Raw genomic sequence first — 5,837 nt, forward strand, 5'->3', positions numbered from 1 at the left:
GTGGGGGGGGTGGGGTGATATGGGGGGGGATGGGGGTGGGATTTGGGGGGGGTGGGAGGGATCAGCTTTCAGCCGGAGGCGGCGCCGCTCGCATGTCCGCCAGGCGCCAACTTTGGTCTTCTTGGCTCTTTTAATTTATGGTTCCTATATATATATATGTATATACACACCTGCACATATATATATATATATATATACATAGAGATAATAGCAAACAGACCCCCCCCCCTTCAGACCCTCCTCCCCCCCCCCCTTTATTTTGTCGTTGTGAAGTTGGAGCAGCCCCGAGTGTCCCCATGCACAGTGTGTGTCTGCAGCGCATTCTGCCCCATGCACAGTGTGTGTCTGCAGTGCATTCAGCCCCATGCACAGTGTGTGTCTGCAGTGTGTTCTGCCCCATGCACAGTGTGTGTCTGCAGTGCATTCTGCCCCATGCACAGTGTGTGTCTGCAGTGCATTCAGCCCCATGCACAGTGTGTGTCTGCAGTGTGTTCTGCCCCATGCACAGTGTGTGTCTGCAGTGCATTCTGCCCCATGCACAGTGTGTGTCTGCAGCACGTCTGCCCCATGCACAGTGTGTGTCTGCAGTGCATTCTGCCCCATGCACAGTGTGTGTCTGCAGCTCGTTCTGCCCCATGCACAGTGTGTGTCTGCAGTGCATTCTGCCCCATGCACAGTGTGTGTCTGCAGCACGTTCTGCCCCATGCACAGTGTGTGTCTGCAGTGCATTCTGCCCCATGCACAGTGTGTGTCTGCAGCACGTTCTGCCCCATGCACAGTGTGTGTCTGCAGCACGTTCTGCCCCATGCACAGTGTGTGTCTGCAGTGCATTCTGCCCCATGCACAGTGTGTGTCTGCAGTGCATTCTGCCCCATGCACAGTGTGTCTGCAGCACATTCTGCCCCATGCACAGTGTGTGTCTGCAGCACGTTCTGCCCCATGCACAGTGTGTGTCTGCAGCACGTTCTGCCCCATGCACAGTGTGTGTCTGCAGTGCGTTCTGCCCCATGCACAGTGTGTGTCTGCAGCTCGTTCTGCCCCATGCACAGTGTGTGTCTGCAGTGCATTCTGCCCCATGCACAGTGTGTGTCTGCAGTGCATTCTGCCCCATGCACAGTGTGTGTCTGCAGCACGTTCTGCCCCATGCACAGTGTGTGTCTGCAGCACGTTCTGCCCCATGCACAGTGTGTGTCTGCAGAGTGTTCTGCCCCATGCACAGTCGTGTGTCTGCAGCACGTTCTGCCCCATGCACAGTGTGTGTCTGCAGTGCATTCTGCCCCATGCACAGTGTGTGTCTGCAGTGCATTCTGCCCCATGCACAGTGTGTGTCTGCAGCACATTCTGCCCCATGCACAGTGTGTGTCTGCAGTGCATTCTGCCCCATGCACAGTGTGTGTCTGCAGCTCATTCTGCCCCATGCACAGTGTGTGTCTGCAGCACGTTCTGCCCCATGCACAGTGTGTGTCTGCAGTGCATTCTGCCCCATGCACAGTGTGTGTCTGCAGTGCATTCTGCCCCATGCACAGTGTGTGTCTGCAGCACATTCTGCCCCATGCACAGTGTGTGTCTGCAGTGCATTCTGCCCCATGCACAGTGTGTGTCTGCAGCTCATTCTGCCCCATGCACAGTGTGTGTCTGCAGCACGTTCTGCCCCATGCACAGTGTGTGTCTGCAGTGTGTTCTGCCCCATGCACAGTGTGTGTCTGCAGCACGTTCTGCCCCATGCACAGTGTGTGTCTGCAGCGCATTCTGCCCCATGCACAGTGTGTGTCTGCAGTGCATCCTGCCCCATGCACAGTGTGTGTCTGCAGCACGTTCTGCCCCATGCACAGTGTGTGTCTGCAGTGTGTTCTGCCCCATGCACAGTGTGTGTCTGCAGCGCATTCAGCCCCATGCACAGTGTGTGTCTGCAGTGCATTCTGCACCATGCACAGTGTGTGTCTGCAGCACGTTCTGCCCCATGCACAGTGTGTGTCTGCAGCGTGTTCTGCCCCATGCACAGTGTGTGTCTGCAGTGCATTCTGCCCCATGCACAGTGTGTGTCTGCAGTGCATTCTGCCCCATGCACAGTGTGTGTCTGCAGCGCGTTCTGCCCCATGCACAGTGTGTGTCTGCAGCTCATTCTGCCCCATGCACAGTGTGTGTCTGCAGTGCATTCTGCCCCATGCACAGTGTGTGTCTGCAGTGCATTCTGCCCCATGCACAGTGTGTGTCTGCAGCACGTTCTGCCCCATGCACAGTGTGTGTCTGCAGTGCGTTCTGCCCCATGCACAGTGTGTGTCTGCAGTGCATTCTGCCCCATGCACAGTGTGTGTCTGCAGTGCATTCTGCCCCATGCACAGTGTGTGTCTGCAGCACGTTCTGCCCCATGCACAGTGTGTGTCTGCAGCTCATTCTGCCCCATGCACAGTGTGTGTCTGCAGTGCATTCTGCCCCATGCACAGTGTGTGTCTGCAGTGCATTCTGCCCCATGCACAGTGTGTGTCTGCAGCACGTTCTGCCCCATGCACAGTGTGTGTCTGCAGTGCATTCTGCCCCATGCACAGTGTGTGTCTGCAGTGCATTCTGCCCCATGCACAGTGTGTGTCTGCAGTGCATTCTGCCCCATGCACAGTGTGTGTCTGCAGCACGTTCTGCCCCATGCACAGTGTGTGTCTGCAGCTCATTCTGCCCCATGCACAGTGTGTGTCTGCAGTGCATTCTGCCCCATGCACAGTGTGTGTCTGCAGTGCATTCTGCCCCATGCACAGTGTGTGTCTGCAGCACGTTCTGCCCCATGCACAGTGTGTGTCTGCAGTGCATTCTGCCCCATGCACAGTGTGTGTCTGCAGTGCATTCTGCCCCATGCACAGTGTGTGTCTGCAGTGCATTCTGCCCCATGCACAGTGTGTGTCTGCAGCACGTTCTGCTGCACGGACCCCCCCCCTTTTTCCCCCCCTCCCCCCCCCCCCCCCAGGCGGTGCAGCCCCTGCAGTGCAGCCCTGGGATCCCAAATGGGAGCAGGGGGGGCAGTGCTCCCATCCCCCCGAACCACCTGCATCCCCATCCCATCTCCATCCCATTGGGGTCCTTCCCTTTGGATCCCTCCCCCACTCCATCCCATTGGGGTCCTTCCCTTTGGATGCCCCCATCCCATCTCCATCCCATCTGCATCCTATTAGGGTCCTTCCCTTTGGATCCTTTCCATCCCATTGGGGTCCTTCTCTTTGGATCCCTCCCATCCCATCTCCATCCCATTGGGGTCCTTCCCTTTGGATCCTCTCCATCCTATTAGGGTCCTTCCCTTTGGATTCCCCCCTCCCATCTTCATCCCATTGGGGTCCTTCCCTTTGGACCTCCCCCATCCCATCTCCATCCTATTGGGGTCCTTCCCTTCGGATCCCCCCCCCCACTCCATCCAATCCCATTGGGGTCCTTCCCCTTGGATCCCCCCCCATCCCATCTGCATCCCATTGGGGTCCTTCCCTTTGGATCCTCTCCATCCTATTAGGGTCCTTCCCTTTGGATCCCCCCCCCACTCCATCCTATTGGGGTCCTTCCCTTTGGACCCCCCCATCCCACCTGCATCCCATTGGGGTCCTTCCCTTTGGATCCCCCCCCCATCCCATCTCCATCTCTTTGGGGTCCTTCATTTAGGATCCCCCCCCACTCCATCCTATTGGGGTCCTTCCCTTTGGGTCCCCCACCCTACATCTATCCTTCATGGGGTCCTTCATTTTGGACCCCCCCGATCCCATCTCCATCTTTATGGGCACCTTCATTTTATGGGGTTCCTTTTGGATCCCCCCCCTCTCCCCTCACCCCCCCCTGCTCCAGCTGCATCTTTTTGGGATTCCTTCCTACCCACCCCCCATTTATCCTTGTTTTTATTTGGGGGGGGGGGGGGGGCTCCCCCATTGCTGCCAACACAGTTTGGGGCTGCAGCACTCACTGGGGGGGGGGGCGAATGGGATCTGTGTGTGGAGGAGCCCATAGGACGCTCCCCCAGCCCCATATCCCCCCCCCCTCATCCCCATATCCCCATTCAGCCCCATATCCCCTCACCCCAACTTCCCCCCATCCCCATATCCCCCCCCCATCCCCATATCCCCCCCCATCCCCATATCCCCCCCCATCCCCATATCCCCCCCCTTCAGCCCCATATCCCCCCTTTAGCCCATATCCCCTCACCCCAACTTCCCCCCAGCCCCATATCCCCCCCCTTCAGCCCCATATCCCCCCCTCATCCCCATATCCCCCCCCCATCCCCATATCCCCCCCCCTCATCCCCATATCCCCCCTTCAGCCCCATATCCCCCCCTTCAGCCCCATATCCCCCCCTTCAGCCCCATATTCCCCCTTCAGCCCCATATCCCCCCTTTAGCCCCATATCCCCCCCCATCCCCATATCCCTTCTCTTCAGCCCCATATCCCCCCTTCAGCCCCATATCCCCCCCCCCTTCAGCCCCATATCCCCCCCTCCTCCCCATATCCCCCCTTCAGCCCCATATCCCCCCCCCCATCCCCATATCCCCCCCTCAGCCCCATATCCCTCCCATTCAGCCCCACATCCCCCCCTTCAGCCCCATATCCCCCCTTTAGCCCCATATCCCCCCTTTAGCCCCATATCCCCCCTTCAGCCCATATCCCCTCACCCCAACTTCCCCCCCATCCCCATATCCCCCTACCCCAACCCCCAGCCCCATATCCCCTCACCTCATATCCCCCCCTCATCCCCATATCCCCCCTTCAGCCCCATATCCCCCTACCCCACCCCCCAGCCCCATATCCCCCCCCCAACCCCCCTCCCCCATCCATGGTAGCACGAGGTGCTGCCCCCCACGTGTCTGCATGTTGCAGCAGAGGTGCATGTGATGATGGGGAGGGGGGGCAGCACCATATTGGGGTGGGGGGTGGGGGGTCTCATTGCAGAGCAGCCCCTTTCCCCCCCCATTGGTTGGAGCCCCCTTTGGTGTCCCATTGGATCCGTTTCTTGCTTTGATTTCGTTTTTTAGCTCAGTTTAAAGGGAATAAAAACCCCAAACCCACGTGGAGCCCAAAGTGCAGGAAGGGATGGAGAGCAAGTGGGGTTAGTGCTGGGGGGGGGTCTGAAATGGTCTGTGAGCAGAGAGGAGGGGAAGGAATAGGGGGGAGAAATAGGGGAAATAATAGGGGAGAGAAATGGGGTTGGAAACAAAAAATACCCCAAAAGGCCCATAAAAAAACATGGAAAAAGCCACAAAACAACGTGCTGCAATTGAACGGCTCCAGTGTGATTCATTGGGGTGAAAGGAGATGGGGGTGGGGGGGATATATGGGATGGATGGGATGGGATGGATGGGATATATGGGATGGGATGGATGGATGGATGGGATGGATGGATGCGAATGGGATGGGATGGATGGGATATATGGGATGGATGGGATGGGATGGATGGGATATATGGGATGGGATGGATGGGATGGATGGGATATTATGGGATGGATGGGATGGGATATGGATGGATGTGAATGGGATGGGATGGGTGGGATATATGGGATGGGATGGATGGGATGGGATATATGGGATGGGATATATGGGATGGGATATATGGGATGGGATGGGATGGATGGGATGGGATATATGGGATGGGATGGGATATATGGAATGGGATATATGGGATGGATGGGATATTATGGGATGGATGGGATGGGATATGGATGGATGTGAATGGGATGGGATGGATGGGATATATGGGTTGGGATGGATGGATGGGATGGATGGATGGGATATTATGGGATGGATGGGATATATGGGATGGATGGGATATGGATGGATGTGAATGGGATGGGATGGGATGGATGGATGGATGGATGGAT

Source organism: Excalfactoria chinensis, unplaced genomic scaffold (genome assembly GCF_039878825.1).
Source record: "Excalfactoria chinensis isolate bCotChi1 unplaced genomic scaffold, bCotChi1.hap2 Scaffold_372, whole genome shotgun sequence".
Taxonomy (NCBI): domain Eukaryota; kingdom Metazoa; phylum Chordata; class Aves; order Galliformes; family Phasianidae; genus Excalfactoria; species Excalfactoria chinensis.